The sequence below is a fragment of the Notolepis coatsorum genome (genome assembly GCF_963971535.1).
Source record: "Notolepis coatsorum genome assembly, chromosome: 18".
Taxonomy (NCBI): Eukaryota; Metazoa; Chordata; class Actinopteri; order Aulopiformes; family Paralepididae; genus Notolepis; species Notolepis coatsorum.
In genome coordinates, this window is record NC_140182.1 from 9,871,012 (window position 1) to 9,894,205 (window position 23,194).

Genomic DNA, 23,194 nt, shown 5'->3' on the forward strand with positions numbered 1-23,194 from the left:
ATAAGGTGTGTGTGAGAGTGAGAAGGTGTGTGAGATATATAAGGTGTGTGAGAGAAAAGGTGAGTGACAGATAAGATGTGAGAGAGAGATAAGGTGTGAAAGAGATAAGGTGTGTGAGAGATAAGGTGTGAAAGAGAAGGTGTGTGAGAGATAGTGTGTATGAGATATTAACACTTTGCGTGCCAACGACGAGATTAGTCCTAACTCGCCATGCGTTGAGTGCCAATGACTTTATTTAATCGTTATTTCTTTTATTAACGATATCCATACATTTTTCATCCATCCAGCCTGACGTTTATCATTGTGAATCGGTCTGAGCTCGAAAAGGGCAAATACCGCCGCCTATCGTCTCCCGGATGGTAATGCACATCATTGGATTGGATTGGGTGGCCATGTGCATCAGAAAAAAGTCCGGTCCGGGGTTTTCCCATCTCTGGCATGCAGTATCGGGTTACCAGATTGACTGAGGACCCTCAGAGCAGCGTCGATTATGTGTTTCGGACTATAACGTTGGATCCATAAACGCGATCAATATTTGGATTAATCTTTTTGCAGAACATCTGATGTGAGGTAAGGACTCTATTTTACAAGTATTGGGTTAATCAGATGTTTTTTTTCATAGCGATCACAACGTGTGTGCGTGTATGACGTTAGCGCTGACCAAGGCATGGATAAGCGATTTTTCAGCCCGCTTCTCTAGCGTGCATAAGTACACATATACTATCGATAATCTAGCGTTTATTTGAAAACTATTCATAAATCAGCCGGAAAATGACAACGTGTTTTGTGTATTCCTCTAAAGGGCTATTATCGCGGAATTTCTCTGAAATTACTAGAACTCTCCGAAACTATACTCATATTCAAAGCGGTATAAAACGGAAATGTACAGAGGAAAAAACTATCCGTTTTGTACATGTTGACTGCAAGCAAGTCATTGATAAGCGAGGGGTGTTTTAGACCCATAGCCATAATTTAAGATAATAGTTTAAGCGTTCGCAAATATCCCCGACCTCCCATTGACTAAAGCGCTGGCACTCAAGGGGTTAAGGTGTGTGTGTGTGAGAGTGAGACTACTTAAAGGGAACCAGATCTAAATTGTTTCCCTCGCAGTTGTCGGGTGTCTGATTGGTCCGCTGCCCCGTGCTGATCCACCCAATGGGAGAGCGAGAACAGGAGGAGGGAAGGAAGTCGACTATTTGAATGCTTTCATTCACACTTTTATTTTGTTAATTACATTTGTTTTGTTTATCTTTTGCTTAACTGTTTCTGTTTTCTACTTCACTGCCATATTGTAGGTTAACTCTACAAGCCCAATGATTCTGTCTGAATGATAACTTAATATGATAATATTACAGCAGGTGATGTGATTCAACAGATACCATAATGCCCTGTCTGTCCATCTGTTGCATACTGTAGCACTACAGTAAAACATGACATTTTGACTCAACGTCGACTTGTGCCTGTATCTTATTTAAGAGAAGTGGGCGGCTGGATTATTCTGGTCAATACTGAGATCACGATCATTTCACACGATACTCAAAGTAAATGGAAGATTGCTCCACTTCTACAAGGTCCATTTGCATGTTCTTGGTATCTAGGGACATCTATGGATCTCAGGGAATGTATTCCCAGTGTCAGAAATATTGTGTATGTTACTAGGCTTGAGTAAATTGTAATGAACGAAAGGAGAATATCAATTCTATTTTTGACGGTGAATCACCATGCTAAAAATGACCAGACATGGAAAAACTGCCACTTGTTCAGCACCTTCTTGAGATCATGTGTACAAAAAATTTAAGCAAATGAATAAAGGAAAGATGATTAAACAAGGTTTTGTAGATACAGTACTCAATTCTGACATCCGGACACATGCTATTTGAAATATGATTATAGAATACAATATCAGGCCTATAAATGACCTTATTGTGGCCAAGTCGCACATCTATGGATCGGGCCGAATCGCTTCTTTCCAATGGCAGAGTTCAATCTGGATTTAGTATTACCGGGTGTGCACCACAAACCATGAATGAAATCTACTGTAGTGGAATTCCGGTTTGGCGAGGAGCAGGTGAGCAGCTGCAGAACAGAGCTCCCGGTCCAAAATTCAAGAAAGGTAATAAAAAGTTATAAAACACGATAAAAAGTAACAACTCGAAGATAAAAGAACGATGACAAGACCCAGTGCACAAAACTCGAGGAGAAGAATGACCCCAGACAAAGAAAATACAACGAAGGGAAAGGTACAACACGAGGGGATGACACAGCAAGTAAAACAAGCTAACAACGTTAGACAACAGCGAGGCCTGGCTGGAGACGGAGCTACAAGCTAACATGGAAGCTAACACGATGAATATGCAAGCTAGCATTCGGATCAGGCTAGAAGCAATGCAGAACGCTAACGATGCTAACATGCAAACCAACACGCAGACTGGACTCGATGCAATACAGAATATTCAGAGGAGCATGGAGGCTAATTCAAAAGAAATAAAACAAATAACCCACAAAAGAAGTACAAAGAGACGCTGGATACACCCGGACCAGCCAAGGCTCGGGCACCGAGGTCAACCAGACCATCCGAGATGCAAGCACGGAGATCGCCCAGACCGGCCAAGATGCGAGCATTGAGGCCACACACACACCAACCGGGATTCGAGCACCGAGATCAACCAGACCAGCCAGGATTCAAATAACGAGATCTCACACACCAAACAGGACTCGTCACACACACCGACCAAGATTCAATACCATATGCATATTATTTGATAGTGAATGGATGTTATGACTCGAGACACACTGCAGATAACACACAGACCACTGGGAATACAGACAGACAATGTAAACACATTATTTGGGAAAATTGGGTCTTGATTCGGGACATATAATATAAATAACAAGTACTAGACTAAACTGAAGACACTAACGCACATGACGCACAACTAAGACGACGGGGAACATGGGGAAACACATTCGGAGACCTGACCGGGAGCTCTGGAACTGTACTATTATGAAAGATAAAAATTCAAATAAAATGTTGGACAATAATAGGGGCATTGGAGAATCCCTATTGGGGATATCTCCGTCGTTATAGGAGGGCCCTCTCCAAGAGAGCCTTATCCCTCCAGCCCGCCAACGGGGGTAAAAACCTGGGAAGTGCCAATTGTCTTTAGTCTTTTTTTTTTTTTTTTTTTTTTTTTTTAATCTGTTATGTTAGAATAGCAGTTGCTTTAAATGTGCACATGGACAATTGAGAAGGACAAGAATTCAAAATGTTGGACATGAAGAGAGGCTTGGAGAATCTCCTTTGGGGGGTATCCCCGTCACTGGGGGGGGGGCTTCTCCAGTGGGAGAGCTGATTCCCCTCCAAACCGCCAACGGGGGAAAGAGTGCTAATCATATAACTTATTTTATCTTCATTAAATTTTTTCTTATTGTGTTGTCAGTTTTATTTTTTCATTGATGTATGTGGTGATATCGGTGACATGGGTGGGGTCCTGTGTGTTGCGGGGTCGGTGGGCTTGGGGTGGGGCTCTCGTGACATGGGAGGTAGTGGGCTTGGCTCGGTGGGGGGGAGACTGCCCCTCTCCTCTACTGGGCCTGGCCCAATTAATTCAAGGGACCCGTGTCGCTGGGGGCCCGGCTCCGCGCACATCGGCCTGGGATTAAAGAAACTTGAAACTTGATATGGGGGAGTTCTAGTTGTGTTATGGATGTCATTGTGGGTATTGTCTGAGTGTTGTATGTCTATAAATGTTAAATAAAAACTTACGTTTAAAAAAAGGTAGTAGGCTACAGTTACTTTTTTATAATGGACATTTCTCTGACATTTTTCATCAGATTGCAACGCTGTTTTTTGCTAGACGTTCACAGAAAGGTAGAGAAATTAACTGCGTTCTAATTTATGCCAATAACGTTCAGGTTTGTGGTAGATAATCCCGAAAAATAACAGACATAAGAAAGTATATCCAGAAGTCATGATTGACAGGAGCTTGCTTGACCTGGGTCGTTTTTCCAAATTCCAACGGCCATCGAAAGCCCTGGGTCTCCTCTCCTCATATGACTACAAACAAAATGGCGGCGCGCATTTCCTGGCATCGATATTCACTCGTTTCTGGAATAGATTTCCAAAACCCATTTCACTAACACTTTAACCTATTGGTAAACAAACATATTGCAGAAAATATACACTTTGACTGCTGTTTTGACAGGGTTAGGGTCTTTACTCTTGGCTACATTTGGGGGGGAATGTAGTTTAGTGAAGTGTAGCATGTAAATGATAAATGATGCATTTATATAAAAGCTTTTCTCCAAAGCGCTTTACAATTCTTTCCTCACATTCACCCATTCACTCACACATTCACACACTGACGGCGGAGGCGACCACGCATTCATCAGGAGCAGTTGGGGGATTAAGTGTCTTTGTAACTGAGGGGTACAATTCCCTGACTGTATTGTTAAGTATGGTATTATTAAACCACTACCTCTTGTACTTTAACTTCTGGCCATCCAGTACATGATATAGATATGATGAACACTTTCCCACCTGATGAAACGAAGTCCACACAAATGTACAAATCGAATATTTAATATAGCAAAAGGTATATACAACGTTCACTTGTTTACACTTATGATTTGAAATGCACTTGTATGGCAAATGAGTATTCGTAAGTAAATCAACATTGAATGTCCAATCTCTGGTTACGCAGGGAGTAAGTATACAACCCGGTTCTTTAGGGAACTATAGCGATGGTACTTAAATGATTATAGCTGGATACACTAAGGGGGGGGGGGGTCCCGCTGGTTGTAAGACAGTAGGAGGGGGGGGGTTAGAAGAGCCGCTGGCGGTATCCCATCTGGCCGACGATTTCTTGGGAGAATTCAAAGTCTTGAACACGGTGCCCACAGAACCTCGGTCCGCAGATGAATACAGCTGGACCCTCTGGTGGACGGTAGCTGCCGGTCCACAACGGAGAGACGTGAGGCGACCTCACTGGTGTAGAGCGCCGTCTCACCTGAACTCCTCTCCGGGGGGTAGTTCCAACACTCCGCAGTGTTGGCCGTTATCCATGGAATAAGCAAAGCACCCAAAGCATAATCCAAGCCGTGGAAGGCTCGCCGTCGTCCGGGTAAAGTAATCCAATGTACAGGTCTCCTCGTCCTGGCCCGGAGCTCCTCGGATGCAAGCACCACTAGTGGTCTGCCCAGCCTGGTTAAGACTCCAGATAACGTCAGGAACGATGGGGGTGCTGCTCACTTTATAACTCTAACCGACGATGCACCATACATAATAGACTATTATTAGCTTAATAGAAATACGTCCAACTATTAATCCACACGATATCTCAATGCCTATTCTGAGGCCAAGTAGGCCTTACTGCACCACACGTGCGTCGTGGGTGAGGCTTCGCGTCTGTTACTCGGTTGGAGGGTAAAGAACTAATGGACTAAAAGAAAGTTCTACTTTACTTGCGCCATATATATATGCGCTGTGAACAAATAGTACCATTCGTATTTCGCCAGACGTATTCCTACGCGGAACCGGGCTTGCCACGACATGTTGGGCGGCACGATTGAACTTGAACCTAGGGGTATGGCTGCTGGCGCCAGGTTCTCGTCCAATGGTAGAATGAAACTATTATGGGCTGTTTAGTAGACTAAAGGGATATTCAGTGCATATTGTACAAGGAATATACAGGGGATATCAAACGATATACGAATACTATTAAATATATATATATAAATAAATATATATATTCGGTTTAATCTGATCCTTCACAACAGCCGCCCCCTAATTAGTCCCACCTAATTAGCTAAGCAGAGACAGATTAACCGCACTGTCTACCACTCAAGGTCCGCTGTAAGGGTCAGTCAACTCACAAAGTCATGGGGTCATGGTCATCATCGATAGTATCTGGGAGTCGGGGCAGTTCTATTAGCCTCGCCACGGGTCGTGTGTAAGTTCGCCCTTGGACGAGTACTTCAGCTGCTCGGACCTTGCCATCGGCACCGGTGATCACTTTGCTTACGCGGCCAGCCGGCCACATAGCTCTGGGTAGTGACTGGTCGATAATCATGACGACTGTTCCTTCTGTCAAATTGTCTCTCTCTTTTACCCACTTCTGGCGGGTCTGTAGAGACGGTAGGTAGTGGAGTAGGAAGCTGCTCCAAAACTTGTCAGCTAGTACTTGACTGTACCTCCACATTCTTCGGCCGTTCGCTTCCTCAGGCCTGTACATTGTCTGGGGTAGCGCGGGGTCCAGCCGCCCCATTAAGAGTGTGTTGGGGGTGACTGGGTCGACATCTGCTACATCACTGGAGACGTAACCGAGGGGCTTTGAGTTCAATACTCCCTCGATCTCCGTGAGGACTGTCATTAGGACTTCCTCCGCCACAGTCTGGGCCCCAAGCACGGCGTACAGGGCTGTCTTTATAGAACGTACTTCTCGTTCCCAGGTTCCACCGAAGTGGGGTGCGTTCGGGGGATTAAACTGGAAGTCAATCTGGGATGGAGCGAGGTGGGTCTTAAGTTCTGGGCCCATAGCTTGGAAGCTCTCTCTCAGCTCTCTTTCTCCGCCTTTGAAGTTTGTCCCGTGATCAGACAACAATGTAGACGGTTTTCCTTTCCGTGATGTGAATCTTCGGAAGGCCATAAGGAATGAGTCTGTGCTCATGGTCGGAAGGAGCTCGATATGTATCGCTCTGGTGGTCATGCATTTGAATACAATACCCCACCGCTTCTCGGTTCCTCTTCCTCTCTTTATATACAACGGGCCAAAACAGTCCATGCTTGTGGAGTGGAATGGCTTGTCGCCGAGTCGGAGGCGACAGGGGGGTAGGTCAGCCATCCGTGGTATGCTGGGCTGCGCGCGCCACTTTCGGCAGTCTAGACAGGTTCGCTGGAAGCGTCGCACCGCTTCTCTTCCTTGAAGTATCCAATAGCGACGTCTGATCTCCGCGAAGACTCTCTCTGCTCCTGCGTGGTGCACATCCTCGTCGTATTTCTTTATGATCAGCTCTGTGACCTTGTGTCGGCTGTTCAAGACTATCGGGTACTTAATGTCATCCGGTAGATCGGGGGCTCTCCGCAGGCGACCACCCACTCTGATGAGATTATGGGCGTCACTCTCGGGTGCCAGGTGGAGCAGTCTGCTGTCTGATGGGACGGGCTTTCCTCCCTGTAGACAGTCTAGCTCATCGGGGAACGAGTCTCTCTGGGCTCGTTGTAGTAGAAGAAGTTCTGCTTCTTCGTAGTCAGCTGCTGACATGTCAGTGGTGGACTGAATCTCTGGGTGGTGCCACAGGAATGTCTTTTGCTGCGCACTCTCTAGGGTAATGCAGTCATCTATGTTGGGGTCTGTGGAGGCGACTGTGCTCAGTCCACAGAACATAGGTTTCTTGTTCTCAGCCTCCTCGTTACTTGCTTCCCGTGGGGTGGGCGTAGGCCACTCTTCTTCGGGGAGCTTGAGGAATTCTGGTCCGTCACTGTAGATGTTGCGACGGGTGAGGTCATCCAGAGACATTCCCCGGGTGATGACGTCAGCTGGGTTGTGTTTGGTGTCCACATACCGCCAGCTCGCTGCTTCTGTTAACTCTTGAATCTCGGTGACTCTGACTCCCACGAAGACTTTGTATCTGCATGAATCAGCCTTGGTCCATGTGAGTACTGTCGTGGAATCTGACCACAAGATTGTTCTGTGCACCGGAATGGTGAGTTCACGTTGGATTAACGTGGCTAGATGCGCTCCTGCTAGGGCTGCGCAGAGCTCTAGACGCGGGATAGATTGTTGCTTTCGTGGGGCTATTCTTGAGCGAGCCAGGATGAAAGCAGTGTGTATCTTTCCTCCCTTCTCTTGGGCACGCAAGTAGGCCACCGATCCATAGGCTACTTCGGAGGCGTCGCTGAAGACGTGTAGATCAATCTTGCATGTCTCTGGCCTCACTGTGGATGGGAAGTAGCTGCGGCGTATATTGACGCCTGGGAGTGAGCGGAGTTCCGTCTCCCACTCTCTCCATGTTGAGGCAAGGTGTGCGGGTATTGGGTCGTCCCAGCCCTGGTCCTTGTCCCACAGTGCTCGTACAATCATCTTTGCCCTGGTGGTGTAAGGTAGAATACATCCCAACGGGTCATATTGTCTGGCGAGTGTTCTGTACACACTCCGTCTGGTGGTCGGTGTCGCCGTCGACCTTCCCTGCTCTGGAGTCAGGGGTTTGTGTCTATAGTGGAGCGAGTCTGTTTTGAAGCGCCAGACTAGTCCTAGTGTCATTTCTTGGGCTTCTCCTGGGATGGTCGCCATCCAGGTCTCGCTGCTGGCAGCCTTGTCCGCGGGGGAGAGGCTGCGCAATACGTGCGGGTCACTGCTGGCCCACTGCCTGAGATCAAAGCCGCCTTTGATCAGGGAGGCGCGTAGCTTCATTAGGAGAGCCTCGGCTTCTTCTTGAGTCGAAACGCTTTGTAAACAGTTGTCCATGTAGAAACTGTTCTTCACACTGTGTCGGACCTCTTCATCTGCTGCTGGGTCCTCTGCGACGTGTTTCTGTAGTGCAAATGTAGCACAGCACGGGCTGCATGTGGTTCCGAAGGGGAGTACTTCCCACTGGTAGATGGCTGGGTTCTCATCTCCGATCCTCTCTCTCCATAGGAACCGCAGCAGGGGCTTGTCCTCCTCCACTAGTCTCACCTGCAGGAACATCCCTTTGATATCCCCGCTGATAGCCACCTTGTCCTGGCGGAAGCGCAGTAGCACGCCTAGTAGGGAGGGGCCGAGTGTGGGGCCGGGCAAGAGCTCTTTATTCAGATTTTGGGATCCGATCTGGTAGCTGCAGTTAAACACAATGCGATCCTTGCCGTTGTGGTGGACCTTGTGATGCGGCACGTACCATGATTCGGTCGTCTGATCGGCCTCTTTAATGTCAATCTTTGTCACGTGTCCCGCTGTGATTAGCTTCTCAATCTCAGCGCGGTACACACCCTCTTGAGCGGGGTCTTTGGCTAGGCGCCGCTCCGTGTTCAATAGATAGCGCTCCGTGGCGTCTTTCTTTGCGTGAAAGGTGGGCATTCCCTCTCGCCTCAGGAGTGGAGTTGCGTACCTCATCACTCCGCCGACTGTGACTCTCTTTGTCCCTTGCTCGAGTAGGTTGATGGCGTAAATGTCTTCTTTAGAACGAATATCTTTCTTTTCGTTCTTAAAGGGCATTGTCTCTAGTGTCCATAGCCTCTCGACATGCTGCAGGAGAGTGGTGTCTTCTTCTGTCGTTCTGGAGTGGAGGCAGCTAGTGGCTGCTGTTCGGTTGAGAGATTTAGCGAGGGGGCCTTGTAGTGTCCACCCTAGGCGGGTCTCGACTGCTGCAGGACAGCCTCGGGGTCCTGTATGGACCCGGTCAATTGGGACTATGAGTTCTGCATGGTCGGAGCCTATCAGCAGGGTCGGGGTAGCGCCGTCTATGAGCGGGATAGGTAGTTGTCGCAGGTGCACATATTTATCCATCAACTTGGCGATAGGGTAGGTGTACTGCGATAGTCCTATTTCTTGGCTGGTGAAAGCATTTGTAATCCTATACCGTCGCTCTGGCTGCCCGTTTGCTGCGATAGTGAAGGAGACATTCTCGCCCTTTATCGTCTTTAAATCTCTTCTTATTGTCCGAATCGTCATTTCGTTCTCGCTCCCCCGCAGTCCCAGCTGGGCCGCAGCGGACGCGAGCAGAAGGGTCTTCTCTGACCCGTCATCAAGGACGGCGTAAGTGTCCATGACTTTATCTTGGTAGCTCAATGTCACCCGGACTACCTTTAAGAGCACTTGGGCGCCGCTGCTGCTGGCGGGGTCAATGTACATGACACTTGCCTTGGTGCCGCTCGATGGTGCAGGTGAAGGCCGTCTTCTGTTACTGTCGTGTAGTATATCTAGATGGGCTCCGTCGCACCGACTGCACCTTTTCTTTAGGCGGCATTCGGCTGCCATGTGTGGTCGCGCACATCGGTAACAGCGCCTGTTGGACTTTATCCATTGACTCACTTCTTCTGCATTCATCTTTGTGAACAGGTCATATTGTGACAGCCAGTGTTCTTTCTCACAGTAGGGACACACCATCTTCCACTTCTCCTTTCTCGAGGGGGTACTGTGGCTCTTACTGCTCGGTACTGACTCTGATTGGTGCATGACAGTCACCGATCTTCTTCCATCATTTATTCTCCTGGGTCCCTCTCTGGAGCTTGGCGTGCTCTGCCCGAACGTATCCAGTCGTAAGCTGCTGACTTCTCTCGCCAGGAAGTCGGCTAGATCAAGGAGGGATGGTTCGGGGCCGTTAGGATCCCGGTAGTCTCTCTGCCGCCTAAAACGCTCTTGTCTTGCGGGTGGCAGCTTCTCCAAAATCCTCTCGACGTTAGAGTTGGCGTATAGCTCATGCATGCCCTTTTCCCGTTGCGCTCCCAGCATCCCTACCAGGGACTGCACTTTGATTGACAGGTCGTCTAATGAGCGATTGTCTGTTGCTGGGGGTAGGCGATCAATATGCCTTATCTCTTGGATTACGTAATCCCATATACGTCCATATCTCTGGTCCAGCGCGGCTAGGGCCGCTGTGTATGGGGTCGTAGAGGTGGCATAGGCTAGCGCTATATTGTGCGCTCGCGGTACTTTCAGGTGCTTCAGTAATATTGCATACTTGTGGCGTTCATCAGCGACATCCACCATCATTGTCTCTAAGCACATCCGGAGCTCCGTGTACTGTGCTCGATTCTCATAGGTGAAGTCTGGAAATGACGGCGTGGCAATGTATGACGCCGTGGATGGCTGATACATCGGCGAGCGTTGGGGGAGAGACCTCCTAGGCGAGTCCCCTCTTGCGCCTCTCTGTGGGCTGGTACCGACAGGGTACCATGGCCCGCTGGTCCGGGTGCTATTCCTCGGGGCTGGTCGTGCGTCGTGCTCACCCGTGAATAGAGTCGGGGGTCTGTAGCGCAGCGCCGCGGGGGTATAGCCTGGGCTGTACTGGACCTCCTGGTCTGGTGGAGTACTGTGCTGTCGTCGGGCTTGGTTCTCCTCCTCTCCCTCTTCTTCCTCTATCAGGTCTTCCAGATCCTGTAGTCGTTGATTTAGCTTCTCCGCAGTGTATGCCGCTCCTTCCTTGTAGCTGGGTCTCGCTTGGACCGGTCTGGGAAGGGGGTCTGCGGGGGGTATAGGCTTGGTCTGTTGGTCAAGTTCAGGGTCGCTTGCTCGGTTAGGAGACGCTGCCCTTGACTGTTGTCTCGACGAGTTCCTTGAACCCTTGGCGGAGGGAGAGGGTGTTGCCTTGCGGATCAGCTGCTCCATTAGCTGCGCTTGTAACTTGTCGCGCTCGACTTCGCGCTTGGTGAGATCTGCTTCTCTTTGGGCACCGGCAGCGGCGCGCTGGGCGTCGGCCCGGTCTCTTGCCATATTCTCTTCCGTCTGAAGGCGTCTCATCTCCAGGCGTGTGCGCTCTTCTTCGCTCCGTTGCTGTGCTTGGAGTCGATCGCGTTCGCCCTGAAGTCGGTCGCGTTCGGTAGAGGCTGTCAGGCTGACGAGGAACGCCTGTTGTAGCATCCTCTCCGCTTCGCTGGGGGAAGGCGGTTGTGGAGGTGAGCCGCTCCTGTGTGAGCCGCTCCTGGGTGTACTCGTTGGGGAGTCCTGGAGCTCTATTTCCTCGGCGCTCTCCTCCTCTTCTTCCGTGCAGAGTTCTCTCTCTGTAGGGTTGTCTTCCTCCCGGGGCTGGTCGGGGACTACTTCTTCGGTAGTGGCGGGGGGTAAAGGCATGTCAGCTCCCTCCTGGTCCCCACCGTGAGCTTGGTCAGTTACATTAGAACCTACTAGGGCCTCTGTGGTCGGGGAAACCTGGTCGTTAAGGTCAGACATAATTTTACTTTCTACTTTTACCGCGTTTACCGTTTGTCGAAGGCTAGGTAGTTGACTGACAGCGTAATCCTCTAAGTACTGAGGTGTCTGTCGTCTGCGCCGCGGGCGTTCTAGGTTAGGAGGACCGTTTCATGGAGTGTTCATCATAGGCCATTTTAATATTAATAACACTATATTAATATTACACTAGTTACCCTCCGGCTCGAAGGACCAATTGTAACTGAGGGGTACAATTCCCTGACTGTATTGTTAAGTATGGTATTATTAAACCACTACCTCTTGTACTTTAACTTCTGGCCATCCAGTACATGATATAGATATGATGAACACTTTCCCACCTGATGAAACGAAGTCCACACAAATGTACAAATCGAATATTTAATATAGCAAAAGGTATATACAACGTTCACTTGTTTACACTTATGATTTGAAATGCACTTGTATGGCAAATGAGTATTCGTAGGTAAATCAACATTGAATGTCCAATCTCTGGTTACGCAGGGAGTAAGTATACAACCCGGTTCTTTAGGGAACTATAGCGATGGTACTTAAACGATTATAGCTGGATACACTAAGGGGGGGGGGGGGTCCCGCTGGTTGTAAGACAGTAGGAGGGGGGGGTTAGAAGAGCCGCTGGCGGTATCCCATCTGGCCGACGATTTCTTGGGAGAATTCAAAGTCTTGAACACGGTGCCCACAGAACCTCGATCCGCAGATGAATACAGCTGGACCCTCTGGTGGACGGTAGCTGCCGGTCCACAACGGAGAGACGTGAGGCGACCTCACTGGTGTAGAGCGCCGTCTCACCTGAACTCCTCTCCGGGGGGTAGTTCCAACACTCCGCAGTGTTGGCCGTTATCCATGGAATAATCAAAGCACCCAAAGCATAATCCAAGCCGTGGAAGGCTCGCCGTCGTCCGGGTAAAGTAATCCAATGTACAGGTCTCCTCGTCCTGGCCCGGAGCTCCTCGGATGCAAGCACCACTAGTGGTCTGCCCAGCCTGGTTAAGACTCCAGATAACGTCAGGAACGATGGGGGTGCTGCTCACTTTATAACTCTAACCGACGATGCACCATACATAATAGACTATTATTAGCTTAATAGAAATACGTCCAACTCGACGGTATAGTGCCAAACTATGACAATTCAACTATTAATCCACACGATATCTCAATGCCTATTCTGAGGCCAAGTAGGCCTTACTGCACCACACGTGCGTCGTGGGTGAGGCTTCGCGTCTGTTACTCGGTTGGAGGGTAAAGAACTAATGGACTAAAAGAAAGTTCTACTTTACTTGCGCCATATATATATGCGCTGTGAACAAATAGTACCATTCGTATTTCGCCAGACGTATTCCTACGCGGAACCGGGCTTGCCACGACATGTTGGGCGGCACGATTGAACTTGAACCTAGGGGTATGGCTGCTGGCGCCAGGTTCTCGTCCAATGGTAGAATGAAACTATTATGGGCTGTTTAGTAGACTAAAGGGATATTCAGTGCATATTGTACAAGGAATATACAGGGGATATCAAACGATATACGAATACTATTAAATATATATATATAAATAAATATATATATTCGGTTTAATCTGATCCTTCACAACAGTCTTGCTCATGGACCCTTCGACACGCTGCCCGGGAGGAGCGGGAATCGGACCGGGAACCTTCCGATTACCAGACGACCGCTCTACCTCCTGAGCCCCTGTTGCGCCATGTCAGTTAGCACGTGGCCCGAGTGTGTATGTCTTCTAATAAGAATTTTCATTCAATATTTAGGCTTAATGTATAGGCAACGCTATTCCCTCCATCAGGGGTTAAAAGTAACTAAGTACTTTTATTCAAGTAGTTACTTAATCAAAAAATAATTACTCCACTACATTTATTTATATCACCTGCTACTTGCTATCACCTGCTACTTTCAACAAATTATTTTGAATACTAGACATGTAATCAATAACTGCATTTCATTATTAATAATGATACCGTTTAACACTGATCCAGGAGCTGTCAGGGTAGCTGCTCCACCAAGCCTCTCAGCTCAACCTAGTGGTTCACTGACCTCAGAGAGAATCACCAGAGGCCTCACGATACGATATTATCACGATACTTAATATACTTAATATACTCAAAATATATTGCGATATGCTGAGTATTGCGATATTAATATTGCGATGTATTACCTTTTTTCAACTGCAAAGTAAAACTTTGTCAACATGTTTTATCTAATCAAATAAAGTGTTCAGTCTGTTCATCTCACTTCAATAATTTTTATTCCAGCAAATGGTATTTTCTCAAGCAGACAGATGTAAACACTGTAATCTGTGTTGCATGTACCTGACAAACTGAACAGTTTGTATTACAGTCATATATATTCCAACTTAATCTGAATGCACACGTGTGTGTGTGGACTACTGTACTATTACAGGTATTGAAATGAACAATGCAACTTCCTTATACAAATTTTCTTTTAATAAAAATAAAAAACAAAATACATAATAAAATATCAATACTTGGCGTCCTTGTATCGATACAGTAATGCCACGCAAAGTATCACAATACTATACTGTAACGACATTTTCCCCCACCACTAGACCTCACGCTGACATAACACCACATACTGAAGTACATTTAACATGCAGCCTTTTAATCAAAGTACTTTTACTTGAGTTGGAATTTGACAGAGTACCACCCCACCCACCCAACCACCTCCAATGTAAAGTCCCTGACTACCCCCACCCAACCCCCCCACCTACCCAACCTCCTCCAATGTACAGTTTCTACGTCAAATGTATATACTCTCTTTTCTAGACTCTTTTTGTATCACAAACAGTACTGTATTTGCAAATCTGGTATGTCATAAATGTATAGATGTAGCAGTACTGTCTATCTGTATGTCGTGTATGTCATATATGTTATGATGAATTGAAAATGGGGGACCCTGATGTAAACAAGACGTAAGTCTTTCTCTGGTCTGCATCCCCTTAACAATTGTGTGTATTGAGCCGTACTGTATTGTACCCATTCTGCAATCTGTTAAATAAAGTTTTCATTCATTCATACTCTCTCCACCACACTGCCCCACGTGTAATCATCATCATCCTCCACCAGAGGGCGATGCTGATCTGAGAGGAATAGAGAACGAGATCATCTCAACGGAGGGCTGTAATGCCAACCAACTGCCGACATCTATTGTTTAATAATAATAACAAACTTTATTTGTATAGCACCTTTAATACAAGAATTGCAGCTCAAGGTGCTTCACAGCAGCAAAAAGATGAGCAAAATAGACACGGTCAAGTTAAGACATTGGATTGGATAGTCTTTATTATCCCCAAGGGGCAATTTGGTTTGCAACAGTATTAGTATGCAGTACAACCAGTACACATGGCAAATATACAATAAAGACATAACTACATTAAAACATACAATTGATCACCATAAAACTGCAATCAGGTGTAGAATAAGAACACAGAGTATTTGTTGTGAATATACATACAGTAGCAGCTAAACCTGAGCTTATTTTTAAAAAAAATTAAGATTTGATCCACTTTTTCTCCTTATTTTCAATTTTTCTCCCATCCCCAATTTCACCTCGGCAATTCTCCCCTCCCCTGTCTCGATCGTTGCTAGACTATGCCTCCCACTGGTCGGCTGTAGTGAGGACAGAAGCCTTGCATCACAAGTCCCCTCCGGTACACGAGGAGGCAGCCGTCGCATCTTTTCACCTGAACAGCGCGATCTCTCAGTGGCAAGGAGTAACGCGTGGGAGGCTCACGCTGCCCCCGACACTTCCTGATTCTGCTGTACAGGCATCACCAAACCGACCTGTAGGAGTCGCTGTCCACAACGTCCAATCCCCGCCCACCAGCTTTCCCACCCCCTAACACTGCCAATTGTGTTAGTATGAACGACCAGCCAAGCCGGTAGCAACGGCGAGAGCTGGGCTCGATACCAGCATATCCTGCGTTAGTGGCGAGCGCCTTGCCCACTGCGCCACTTAGCCGCCCTAAAAAATTATATTTTAAAGGAAATCCAACAGCTGACGGAACAAAGTATCTCAAATACCTATTTGATTTGGCTCTCCTATGGGAGCCTATTTCTGAAGGCAAGAGTCGAACCTCTGCATAGAGGGGGTACTGAGGGTGTTATGGTTTGACACCGACCCCAAACGCAACGACACAAGAGAGTTGGATTCAGAGTTGCCAAATACAAGGGCTTGTTTATTTGGTGACTAGAATAAGTGAAACAGGGAAAGCAGGTCAACAAGAAACAGGTACAATGAACAAGGGGCAAAGTTCTGCTGCTCTGCAGCTTCTCCCGGAAGGGTAGTCTTGGGAAGCAGGAGCAGACCTCTGTACCGCTCTGCAGACTCTCACGGCGGACCTCTCAGATGTTGTGCAAGACCGAGAGAGGGAGAGAGGGAACGGGTCAGTGACAGAGCAGACTTGAAACGAGCTGGAGGACAGGGTGTTATATTCTTCGTGTTAAACAACACAGTGATGTGCAATATTCCAAAAACAGCCCAAGTGAAATATCTTCATGTAATCACACAGTGAGCAAAAATCCATACACCGTCCAAATGTGAAATACTATCTTCGTGTAAACACACAGTGAGCAAAAATCCAAACACAGTCCAAATGTGAAACAATATCTTCGTGTAAATACACAGTGAGCAAAAATCCAAACACAGTCCAAATGTGAAATAATATCTTCGTGTAAATACACAGTGGGAGGTGGAAGGTCCCAAAATATTATTCCATAAAGGATAGGGCAAAACGATAAAGGCTGGGTGAGTGACTGTCTGACAAAAAGGTGGTAGACTTCAGTGTAAAGGTTACACACGAAAATCGGAAATAGGTCAAGACAGTCAATCTAGAAAAACTCACCCAGACGAGCTGCGTAAAAGGAACAGGAACAAAGTGGAGGCGAGCGCGCGCCACGGAGCAGGTATCCAAGCGAAGGCTTCTAGGAATTTCCTGGAGATTAGCACAGTGAAACAGAAGCAACGGGGAAAAACATCCAGCGACAAATCAAGACGAACCAACAACTTAGGGTGGGGAAAACGGGGTATAAATAATGAGGGATCGATTGATTGAAAGGCAGTGACAGCTGGGGAATGTGATTGAAAAGCGTGGGGAAGTGAGGGAACCAATCAGCGACGTCTCAGATGACGTCAGCGGGGAGAAACGTGTGAACGAGGGAATTGAAATACTTGACAGAAAAAATGAATGAAAACAAAGCGAGGGTGGTTAAAGGAACAGAACGAGTGAGAAGGCAAGGACAGAAACCTCACAGTACCCCCCCCTCAACGGGAGCCGCCCGGCGACCAGGCCGACCCGGCTCGTCAGGATGGGCCCGATGGAAGTCGGTGATCAAGCCGGGATCCACGATGAGCTGCCGGGAGACCCAGCTACGCTCCTCAGGGCCGTAACCCTCCCAGTCCACCAGGTATTGGAATCCCCGGCCCCGCCGACGAACGCCCATCAACCGGCGGACCTGCCACTGGGGGTGACCATCCACTAGCACCGGAGGCGGTGGATCAGGAGCCGGAGGCATAAGGGGACTGAGGGAGACGGGCTTAACCCGGGAGACATGGAACACGGGGTGGATGTGCATGGATGCAGGAAGCTTCAGGCGCAGGGCCGCCGGACTGAGTACCTTCAGGACCTCGAAAGGACCGACGAAGCGAGGGTTGAGCTTCTTGGCCGAGGACCGTAGCGGGAGGTCCTTCGCGGAGAGCCACACCCTCTGCCCAGGGCGGTAAGTCGGCGCGGGAACCCGGCGCCGATCGGCACCACGACAGGCGCGCTCAGATGTCCGGAGCAGCGCGGTCCTGGTGATCTCCCAAACGCGACGGCAGCGGTCGAGGTGGACCTGCACGGAGGGAACTGCCACTTCCGTCTCCAGTGCGGGAAAAAGAGGGGGCTGGTAGCCTAGGGAGGCCTCAAAGGGGGAGAGGCCGGTGGCGGAACTGACCATTGAGTTGATCGAGTATTCAACCCAGGGAAGGAAACGACTCCAGGATGCCGGCCTCTCGGCTGCCACACACCGAAGAGCAGACTCCACGCTCTGGTTCATCCTCTCCGTCTGCCCGTTTGTCTGGGGATGGTAGCCGGAGGAGAGACTGACCGTTGCCCCCAATCCCTTGCAGAAAGCCCGCCAAACCTGGGAGGTGAACTGGGGCCCCCGGTCAGAGACGATGTCCTGGGGGAAACCGTGAAGGCGGAACACGTGGTGCGTCAGGAGGTCCGCCGTCTCGGCTGCTGAGGGAAGCTTGGAGAGGGCCACGAGGTGGACCCCCTTGCTGAATCGATCCACCACGGTCAGAAGGCAGGTGTTCCCCTGGGAGGAGGGTAGTCCAGTGACGAAGTCGAGCGCCACATGTGACCACGGACGGCTTGGAACGGGAAGTGGCTGCAAGAGCCCGGAGGGTGCCTGGTGAGAGGCCTTGCTGCGGGCACAGACCGCGCAGGCCAATACGAACTCCTTGACGTCGTTTCGCATGGTGGGCCACCAGAAACGACGAGCCAGGAAGGAGAACGTGCGATGGACGCCTGGGTGGCAGGCGAACCGGCTGGTATGGCCCCACAGCAGTACCTGGGACCGGACAGAGTCAGGGACGAAGAGACGGCTCCTAGGGACGTTGCTTGGAGCACGTTGGAAGCGTAGGGCACGCCTCACCACACCCTCGATGCCCAAGGTGATGGCTCCAACCACTCGGGCCTCCGGGATGATGGGAGATGGGTCCTCAGAGGGTGGAGCCCCCTTGGAGTGCATCCGGGACAGGGAGTCGGCCTTCGTGTTGCGGGAACCGGGGCGGAAGGTCAGCGAGAAGTCGAACCGACTGAGGAAACTGGCCCATCTCGCCTGCCGACCGTTGAGGCGCCTGGAAGCGCGGATGAACGTTAGGTTCTTGTGGTCCGTCCAGATGGTAAAAGGCTCCTCGGCACCCTCTAGCCAATGACGCCACTCCTCCAGAGCCGCCACGACCGCCAGTAGCTCCCGATTGCCGGTGTCGTAGTTCCTCTCGGCGGGGAGGAAGCGACGCGAGTAGAAGGCGCAAGGATGTACCTTCTGGTCGGAAGGAGAACGCTGGGATAGGACAGCGCCCAGGCCAGAATCCGAGGCGTCCACCTCCACGATGAACTGTCTCTTGGGGTCAGGGTGGAGCAGGATAGGAGCGGAAGTGAACCTTCTCTTGAGGGAGCGGAACGCAGCGCATGCCGCTGGGGACCAGTCGAACGGCAGAGCGGGGGAGGTCAGCTTGGTAAGAGGCTCCGCCACTTGGCTGTAGTTCCGGATGAACCTTCGGTAGAAGTTTGCGAACCCGAGGAAACTCTGTAGCTCCTTCCGAGTGGTGGGTTCCGGCCAATCCTCCACAGCCTGGATCTTGCGAGGATCCGCTCGGGTCAAGCCCTTCTCCACGATGAAGCCCAGGTAGTCGACGGAGTTGGAGTGGAAACGGCACTTCTCCGCCTTGACGAAGAGCCGATTGTGGAGGAGGCGCTCCAGCACCCGGCGGACATGCAGGATGTGTTCCTCGAGGGTCCTGGAAAAGATAAGAATGTCGTCCAGGTACACCACCACGAACACCTCCAGCATGTCACGGAGGACATCGTTCATGAGTGCCTGGAATACCGCCGGGGCGTTGGTGAGACCGAACGGCATCACAAGGTACTCATAGTGGCCCCTGGGGGTCTTGAAGGCGGTCTTCCATTCATCGCCCTCACGGATACGGACAAGATGATAGGCACTTCGGAGATCCAGCTTGGTGAAGAACGAGGCCTGGGTCAGTGGCTCGAAGGTGGAGCTCATGAGAGGTAGGGGGTATTTGTTCTTGATGGTGATCTCGTTGAGCTGACGATAGTCGATGCAGGGTCGCAGGTCCCCATCCTTCTTTCCAACAAAGAAGAACCCGGCCGCCACCGGGGAGGAGGAAGGCCGAATGAGTCCTGCTTCCAATGACTCAGAGATGTAGAGATCCATCGCCTTCTTCTCCGGGGCAGTCAGACTGTAGAGGCGGCTGCCGGGAAGGGGAGCCCCTTGGCGGAGGTTGATGGCGCAGTCATAGGGGCGGTGAGGTGGAAGGGACTGAGCCCTGGTCTTACTGAATACCTCCATGAGGTCGTGGTACTCGGGAGGAACGGACGAGGGATCCGGGGGCAACTCACCAGCCGGTCTCCGGGGCGGGGGACAAGACGCCGCCTGTAGACAGCGGGCGTGACAGGAGGAGCTCCAGCCCCTGATGGTACCGGAGGCCCAGGCGATGTGGGGCTCGTGCAGCGCGAGCCAGGGCCTACCCAGGACCACCGGGACAAGGGGGGATTGGGTAATGAGGAACTGGATCCTCTCTACGTGGTTCCCAGCAATGGTCAGCAAGACTGGGCCGGTCCGTTGAGAGATGTCGGCCAGGCGGTGTTGGTCCAACGAAAAGATCTCCAAGGGCCTCACAAGGGCCTCAAGAGGTATGTTGGCTTGGGTGGCAAACTCGAAGTCGAGGAAGTTCTCGTCTGCCCCAGAGTCGATGAGGGCCTCCACCGTGGCACGTTGGTCCCCCCAGGCCAGGGTGACGCTCAACAGATGGTCAGGTGGTGCGCGGCGCTGGGAATGGGAAAAACGGCTCACCAGGATCTCCCGGGGTCTTGGTGAGCCCGATCTTTTGGCCGGGTAGGGCAGTCGGCGATACGGTGTCCCGCACCTCCGCAGTAGAGGCAGAGACCGGACCTGAGCCTTGCCTGACGCTCCGCCTGGCTCAGATGAGAGCGTCCCAGCTGCATGGGTTCCTCCTCGCGCACCGGACGGGGAAGCCTGTTACCCACAGTAGTGTTGGGGACGGGGCGTCCAGGAGTCCGGGGTGCTTCAGGAGGTGACAGTCGGGCCCTCTCGCGCCTTCTCTCCAGGAGGCGTCCGTCAATACGGATGACAAGGCTAAACAGCTCCTCGAGGGAGTCGGGCACCTCCCTGGTAGCGAGCTGGTCCCGGACTGCGTCACTGAGCCCCCTTATGAAGGTTAGGCGAAGAGCAGGTTCGTTCCATCCGCTCTCCACCGCCGCCAGTCGAAACTCCATGACATAGTCCGTCACCCTGCTGCTCCCTTGCCGGAAGGTCCCCAACCGGGCTCCAGGGTCCAGACCTCGGGCTGGATGGTGGAACACTCTGCGGAGCTCCGCCACGAAGTCTGGGTAGGAGAACAAAAAATCTGCTTCCATTGCCCAGGAGGATGTGACCCACTGGGCAGCATGGCCTGAAAGTAGGTTGGTTATATAAGCCACTCGGGACCCATGAGCTGAAAAACGGCTTGGCTGATGACGGAAAACCAACTCACATTGCATGATGAATGTGGCACACTCCTCGGGATTACCGTCAAACAGCCGTGGGACGGAGAGAAGGGGTTCCCGAGGTGCGAGATCTGCTGGGGCTGCGGGGAATGTTCCTGGAGGGTGTGAGAGATGAAAAGTATTAACGGCGTCGCCCAGCGAGTTAAGCTGGGCGAGAATCTCGGACTGTTGTCCCGCCATAGCGGCCATTGAACCCTGCATAGGCAGGACCTGGTCCCTGAGGTTCTGCACCGCAGCCGCAGCCCGCTCTAGTTGGAGACCGTGATCCCTGGTCAACTCGACTTGAAATGCAAGTGCGGTTCTGACCCCCTCTGTGTCGGCTGGGGTCGTCATGGTTGGTTCGTAATGTTATGGTTTGACACCGACCCCAAACGCTAACGACACAAGAGAGTTGGATTCAGAGTTGCCAAATACGAGGGCTTGTTTATTTGATAATAGGAATAAGTGAAACAGGGAAAGCAGGTCAACAAGAACAGGTACAATGAACAAGGGGCAAAGTTCTGCTGCTCTGCAGCTTCTCCCGGAAGGGTAGTCTTGGGAAGCAGGAGCAGACCTCTGTACCGCTCTGCAGACTCTCACGGCGGACCTCTCAGATGTTGTGTAAGACCGAGAGAGGGAGAGAGGGAACGGGTCAGTGACAGAGCAGACTTGAAACGAGCTGGAGGACAGGGTGTTATATTCTTCGTGTTAAACAACACAGTGATGTGCAATATTCCAAAAACAGCCCAAGTGAATATCTTCATGTAAACACACAGTGAGCAAAAATCCAAACACCGTCCAAATGTGAAATACTATCTTCGTGTAAACACACAGTGAGCAAAAATCCAAACACAGTCCAAATGTGAAACAATATCTTCGTGTAAATACACAGTGAGCAAAAATCCAAACACAGTCCAAATGTGAAATAATATCTTCGTGTCAATACACAGTGGGAGGTGGAAGATCCCAAAAATATTATTCCAAAAAAGGAAAGAGCAAAAACGATAATGGCTGGGTGAGTGACTGTCTGACAAAAAGGTGGTAGACTTCAGTGTAAAGGTTTACACACGAAAAATCGGAAATAGGTCAAGACAGTCAATCTAGAAAAACTCACCCAGACGAGCTGCGTAAAGGAACAGGAACAACAGTGGAGGCGAGCGCGCGCCACGGAGCAGGTATCCAAGCGAAGGCTTCTAGGAATTCCTGGAGAATAGCACAGTGAAACAGAAGCAACGGGGAAAAACATCCAGCGACAAATCAAGACGAACCAACAACTTAGGGTGGGGAAAACGGGGTATAAATAATGAGGGATCGATTGATTGAAAGGCAGTGACAGCTGGGGAATGTGATTGAAAAGCGTGGGGAAGTGAGGGAACCAATCAGCGACGTCTCAGATGACGTCAGCGGGGAGAAACGTGTGAACGAGGGAATTGAAATACTTGACAGAAAAAATGAATGAAAACAAAGCGAGGGTGGTTAAAGGAACAGAACGAGTGAGAAGGCAAGGACAGAAACCTCACAGACAGTTTCAAAAAGAAACTTAAAGGAGCCATAATCCAGAAGGAAATCAATTTGGTCATGCATGAGTGTAGCTGCAGCCATGTAATCCAAACTTCTTCTGTTTACTTTGTGTTTATTTTTTTTAAAGGTATGGTGAAATAGATTCACCTATGACCTATTGTTTTATTTTCTATTGATTATGTATGTGATATATGTGATACGGTGCGGCTCGGTGCGCGCAGTTGTTGGGGGGATGCGGACCGGAGAGGGACTTTCGTCTTGTTTACATCAGGGTCCCCATTTTCTATTTATGATACAGCACAGCTTGAATACATGCACACCCTGATAAATTGTTTTATTTGGTTCTAACTGGATTTTATCTCTTGTTTTTCATCTCGTTTTACATTTATTTTTATTCTATGATAGGCTACATGTTTTTTCTCTATTCTATGATTAATTTTCTTTGTGATATATGCTTTCTTATGTTCTATTGGTGTATGTTATCTTGT